The sequence below is a fragment of the Megalopta genalis genome, chromosome 11 (genome assembly GCF_051020955.1).
Source record: "Megalopta genalis isolate 19385.01 chromosome 11, iyMegGena1_principal, whole genome shotgun sequence".
In the NCBI taxonomy this organism is placed as follows: Eukaryota; Metazoa; Arthropoda; class Insecta; order Hymenoptera; family Halictidae; genus Megalopta; species Megalopta genalis.
In genome coordinates, this window is record NC_135023.1 from 14,971,440 (window position 1) to 14,977,439 (window position 6,000).

The 6,000-nt window shown below is 41.3% G+C and overlaps 1 protein-coding gene across 2 annotated transcripts in view; it reads right to left on the reverse strand.

Moving 5' to 3' along the window:
- Positions 1-5,747, reverse strand: part of LOC117219143 (lachesin) — a 185,546-nt gene extending 179,799 nt beyond the window's left edge. Inside the window, exon 1 of one of the 2 annotated variants that reach the window (XM_033468061.2) lies at positions 5,276-5,747. The gene's annotated coding sequence lies outside the window, so the exon portion shown is untranslated. The remainder of the gene's footprint in view (positions 1-5,275) is intronic. The other variant, XM_033468062.2, reaches the window with a different exon arrangement.
- Between the last annotated feature and the right edge of the window lie 253 nt (positions 5,748-6,000).

Sequence of the window (6,000 nt, forward strand, 5' to 3'; positions counted from 1 at the left end):
AACGTACCGGCCGAAATTATCACAAAAATACTAAACGCATCACGAAATAACAGGAGCCGCGGCGACTACCGTGACAACATTGAAGCCGACAGCATAAAATACCGAGGATATTGGTCTTCGTTAAAATGACACACACGAGTCAAGAAGGAAAGCGTTCCCTTTGCTCCGGTAGAAGTAGAAAAGTCGTCAAACAGAAACCGTGTACACGGCCCATTGACCGAACCTATTTTGCGCAAACAGAACGGAGGGGTTTGGCGTTCTACTTAAAAAGGAGGACGGAAGTAGAAAACCTAATAAAAAAGGGAAGGGGAAAAAAAGGAAACCAGAAGAACTCCGAACGAAGTTATTGTTCAGCCGGATACATTTTGCTCGAACGAGCGTGTTATAGAGGGACGGCTTGGCGCGCGCGTGCCTCGGTGTGTACAATGTGTCTCAATTAAAAAAGATAACGAAGACACCACGGCAGAAGTACCAATCCAATTATTCCCGCCAGCATTCCGCCATTTATTTCGGTGCCTAAGGACGGCACGCGCGCGCTGTTTTCCTCGCGTCTCGATGCACACTTCGAAAAAACCGGTCAACAATTTTTCCCGTACGTTTCTTTTTCTCTCTCTCCCTCTCTCTCTCTCTCTCTCTCTCTCTCTCTCTCTCTCTTTCAATGGCAATGATGGAGAGAGAGAGAGAGAGCGCGAAATAGAGAGAAAGAGAGAGAGAGAGAGAGAGAGAGAGCGCGAAATAGAGAGAAAGAGAGAGAGAGAGCGAAATAGAGAGAAAGAGAGAGAGAGCGAAATAGAGAGAAAGAGAGAGAGAGCGAAATAGAGAGAAAGAGAGAGAGAGAGAGAGAGAGAGCATCGAGCCAGGCCGTTGTCCGCCACCAACGTGGAAACCACTCGAGTCCGACGGAAAAATTTGAAGAATGCCGGAAACTTCCGTTTTCGCAACGCGCCGTGCCGCGGCTTCCACTTCGTTACGTGGCGCCGCGCCGGAACCCGTTGCCTCGAAGCGTTCCCGTTTAATTAAATTAATTTCGCGTCAACGAGACTTGTGACGCCACGATGGCCGAACGCGGTTTATCTTTACGGATTAATAGCGAGATCTTCGGATCGAGAACCGTCGCCTTTCACCGATCGGATGGGACGCGGTTGTTCCAAGAAGGTAGAACCAGATAACCGTAGCGGCTCTGCTGGCGAAACTGCGTGGAATGTCCTCCTATGGGAAATTAGTTTCCTCGTTCATGAAATTATCAGTGTGTTACACCAACCTCTTCAACCCTCGACATCATTTCTACCGTCTTTTTACGATTTTTAGTCAACGCTCGTCCCTCGTAACTTCGATGTCTGTTGCTTCGGGAGTCGAGTCGAGTCGAGTCGAGTCGGGCATCGATTGTGACCACTGCACCATCTCTGGCATCTGTATTATTAATCGTTAGATTGCAGAACATTATGCAAAATAAAAATTATTTGATTCGATTGCAAGGAACGGATGTTAAATAAAAATGTATTTCTTCTTTTGATAATTTTAATAAATTGGAGAGAAAATAGCAATGTTCTTAAATTGTCCCGATTTATTTATTTATTTATTTTCGTATTTTTTCTGGTCATTATTATCATAAATGCGTCAAATCTTTATTAATCATATTTTCTTATTCGATTAGTTGTTATGATTAGTATCGATAGTTTAATAATAGTATAATTTTAAATTCGTTGCATAAATTATCGTATTTTATTTGAGTTTAATTTATTGTTTCTATTCTATTTTCTTTGATATTATATTATTCTCCTGTTTTATTTTGTCTATTTTATTTTACTTTGTTGTATGATATACGATATATGATAATATTATTATATTATTCGAAATTGTCTGCAGTTCGTAACGATCAACAGAACTTATACTAGTAACCATATTGTTTTTAGTGGATAAATAGAATTAATAATAAGACCATTTTTTTCTACACCGCAAAATATTCTTTCAGCGAAATACCTGTGGAATTGCATGTTGGTCTTACAATAAACGTAAAAGTCGCACGGTAACTAGAATAGCTACATTTACTAGCTAAACGTGCAAAATATGCAGAATTACGATGCGTAACCTAAACATAACCTCGAGGGAAAGAACGGAGTTAGCGATAAAAGCGAATGCAATGCAAATAAGATTAATAGCAAAAAGGATAAAACAGAAGAAAGCAGAAGAAATAATGAAAAATAGGAGCAAAAGTCGAAAGAAAAGAAAAACGTGAAAGAACAACGCAAACAAAAATATGAAAAAGTAAGAAAAAATTTACGTAATCGTGTAAAATCGTATAAAAATCGTATAAAATATTCGCCACCATGAAGCCATAGATAATCGAAGGTGTATTGAAAAATTGGGTCGGAAGGTTAAGCCAGTCGTGGCGCAGCCATTTGAAATGAAATTATTTTTCATAATTAATCGGCAGGTTTACTCTGTGTAATAAAGCAGAAGAATTTTTAATAACATTAAACGATTTTTTGGTGAGAATTTGGAAAAAAGAAACCAACAGATGGCCCACCCTTTACTAATGATATTAATAGAATGAGTCGGTAAGAATCCGTCGATGAGCTTGCACGCTTATGACGGTTCATTTGGAGTCTAGAACGGGTAGTTCATTAAGCCGGAATTGTAATTTAAATTTAAAATGAATAATGCATTCGAAATTATTGATTAAATATGAATCTCCACCGTGGAACAACTTTTCGCGGATTTTTGTATGCTCCATTCCACTCGAGCGATGCTGCGAAACGGTTTTCCAAGATCGAAAGTGCGAGCCACATTCCAGGCTATTATACCGAACGAAAATATTTTATTTCGTCGCGTTTAATGCGTTCTGTCTCTCTCTCTCTCTCTATCTCTCTCTCCCTTCCCGATGCCTCTATTCGCCGAATAACCAGGAAACTATGTTTGCAGCACGACAAAATATTATTCGTTGACAGGAAATTTCTATAACGGCCAGGGGTTGTTAAAGGCCTCCTCAAATCTGTGCATATTTTCATACTCTATTTTGCAAGCGAACAAAACCATTCATTTCTATTACAACGGTTGATTTAAGTAAAGACGGCGAGTTCATTTCGTTTACTTTTCAGCGAATGAAAACGTTGCATCCAGTGTAAAAACAATTCTGTTAACAAACGCGCGGTTTGTCCGGATTCGTTTTGCCAGGGGATACTGTTTTCGTTGGATTTGTCGAGGTTCATCCCGTGTAATCGTTCGAAGCAAAATCGTGTTCTCTGCTCCGAAAATAATATATTTTATTAATCGAGACACATATACAATATTATAGACTGAAAGTAACTTGTACATTTTTGCTGACATTCAAACAAAAACCGAAACGAAAAGCTGTATATTTCCGTTCTGCATTAATTGTAATATTGAAATATACAAATACGATGTTCTGTTAAATCTTTGTTTAAATATCAACAAAAAAATGTAAATGCTACTTTGAGCCTATAATTACTCACACCACTGTACGTTGCTGGTCAGATTTTATGTGTGAGAAACCGAACTGATCGCATACTTTTTCTGACTAGAGTCGAAAATCTCAGAACTCGATGTTAGCTTGACCCAAGATTTTGTTACTTTTTCCATAAAAATAATAAATAAATAGAAATTTGACGAGTAATAGAATAATCAACGTTACGCGCTCCAATAGCAAATTTTAGGAACCAAACAAATTTATCATACTCTAATTTAACCCTCGCAAAGTGGTGGCTAGGTCAATTTTGGCCTATTTGAATCGTTCCCTTAATTACTCAATTTTCGGTAATTACATAAAATAAATTGCTGTTATATTAGGAACAACAAAAAGGCTGCAAGAAATATCTACAAAAATATGTTTTGAAAAATTGCTGAATAAAGTTTAGAATATATTATAAACATCGTCATTGTGAAAATGGTCCGCTGTCCGAGAATTAAAATAATTTTTACATAACTGTATGCATTTCATGCGTGACCAAGCATGTGACATGCAGCGTTCTTGCTTCCAACCGCAAATTTCTTCGCTCAACCCTGTGGTTACAAGGAAAGAACGACGCGTGTCATAATTTCAAAAAATTAATTGATCTGTAGCATGTTGGATCTGCGTATTTTTCAGAAAAACATCGTGAAAACAAATTCTATAGGCTCGACAAAATTATGCAACTTGGAACACTACTGATACGAAGCATTAATGATTTACGAAACCCGTCGAAACGACGAGTCACTAATTTTTTAACTTACGATTACAGTAAATTCTTCCCAATTTGCCTTCGGCTGTAAACAAAAATTGGGAAGCAATTTGAAAAGAGGAGATACGATTATTCGAACTTTGCACGCTGTTTTTATAATTGTTGACAATCAAGGCTCGAATAGTCATATCCCCGCTTCCCAAATTGTCCATTTTTGCTTAAAACTTCCAGCAAAATTGGGGAGAATTTACTGCATTCAGATTGTAAAGATATATTTATGAGTTATTTATTCAATATACGTCAAAATTCAGAATAAATGTTGTATTATTATTAATTCAATATGTGTAAAAAATCAGAATAAATATCGTATTGTTATTTATTCAATACACGTCAAAAGTCAGAATAAATATCGTATTATTATTTATTCGACATGTATCAAAAGTCAGAATAAATATCTTATTGTTACTTCAATAAACTATTGTATTGTCGCAAAAGTAATGTCGGTTTTCCAAACACATAGCATAGAAAAATACCGAAATTACTTTTCCAACAACCCAGTAGTATAAAACAGCAGTTTCAACGCTCCGTAAATCTAGTGTCAAATAACGATGTCTCGGAAGTGAAAATATCTGGCTTGCGGCGTAGCCACAGAATTTTTCTCAAGCGTAGCCAAAGATGTTCCACAAATCAATAACAAGTGAGTCCCTATACAAAAACAAGCCCCCCCCCCAACAAGCGATACATAAAACATCAGCGAGCATGAATCTCTCAACAGCGAACAGCTAAAAAAAAGAAAAAGATCAATTTCCCGAAAATACTCCGAACGGTGTCTTATCAATGACAACGCGTCGCGACGACCGTGAACGATCCGAACAGAGAAAAAACTGTCCGGGCGGGCACACCGAGCGACCGAACCGATTCAAAGGACGAACCTCACTGGATGCACACCGAGCGAAGACAGCGGCGCAGGGCCCCGGTGCAAAGTAAATCGGGAAACGGTCTCCAGGCGAACGGTCTCGAATATTCAGCACGTAGAGCATCGAGTAATTTCGGAGCAGGGCAACCCTCTCTCTATCGATAGGTGTTAATTTACTCACGGGGAAGCTCTCGAGGTTTTCACACTTTCGGCGAGTCTTCCATTAACACGGCCACAATCGAGTTATCGGCGGCGCGGAGGAGTTCCCGGGCGAAGCTCGCCGGAACTTGGATAGATACCCGGCCGCATCGGGTTTCGTCAGAGCGCGTCGATTCACAGAAACTTGCGAGGCGGAGCGTTTCGGCCGGACGCTCGGACAAAGCGGCACCGTTTCACCGTGGACAATGAGAAGCCGGCCGCGGTCGCGCGAGAAGATTCAAAAATCCAGAAAGCCAGCCGGAAGCGTCGTCGACGGCGGCGGCGAAGACGGCGAAGACGGCGAAGGCGAAGGCGGCGAGGAGAGGTCGGCTGGCCGCGGCATGTTTCGACAAAGGATTTATGGCAAACCTGCGACGTTGTCCCCGAAGAAGTTGATCATATCTCAAGGGCTGGCGACGCGGGCCGAAGCGGTGCTCCGTGGTACCGGAAACTCCGTGGACATCCCGGCAAGGGATGAACTTCCGGTGTCCGGGGTTGGCTAGGCCTCTCTGCGGTGTCTCGCGCACGTGATCCACGGGAACGGGCCGACGACGGGGTGACGGCGGACGCGCACGCACGGACTGAGGGATGCCGGTAAACTGATCGGGATCCTGACGGCTCTCCTTCGCCGAGGAGGCCTCTCTTCCGTGCAGGATGAGGCGCGCAAGCCCGTCCGAGCGCAGGAGCGACGGCGGCACGCAACAGGCA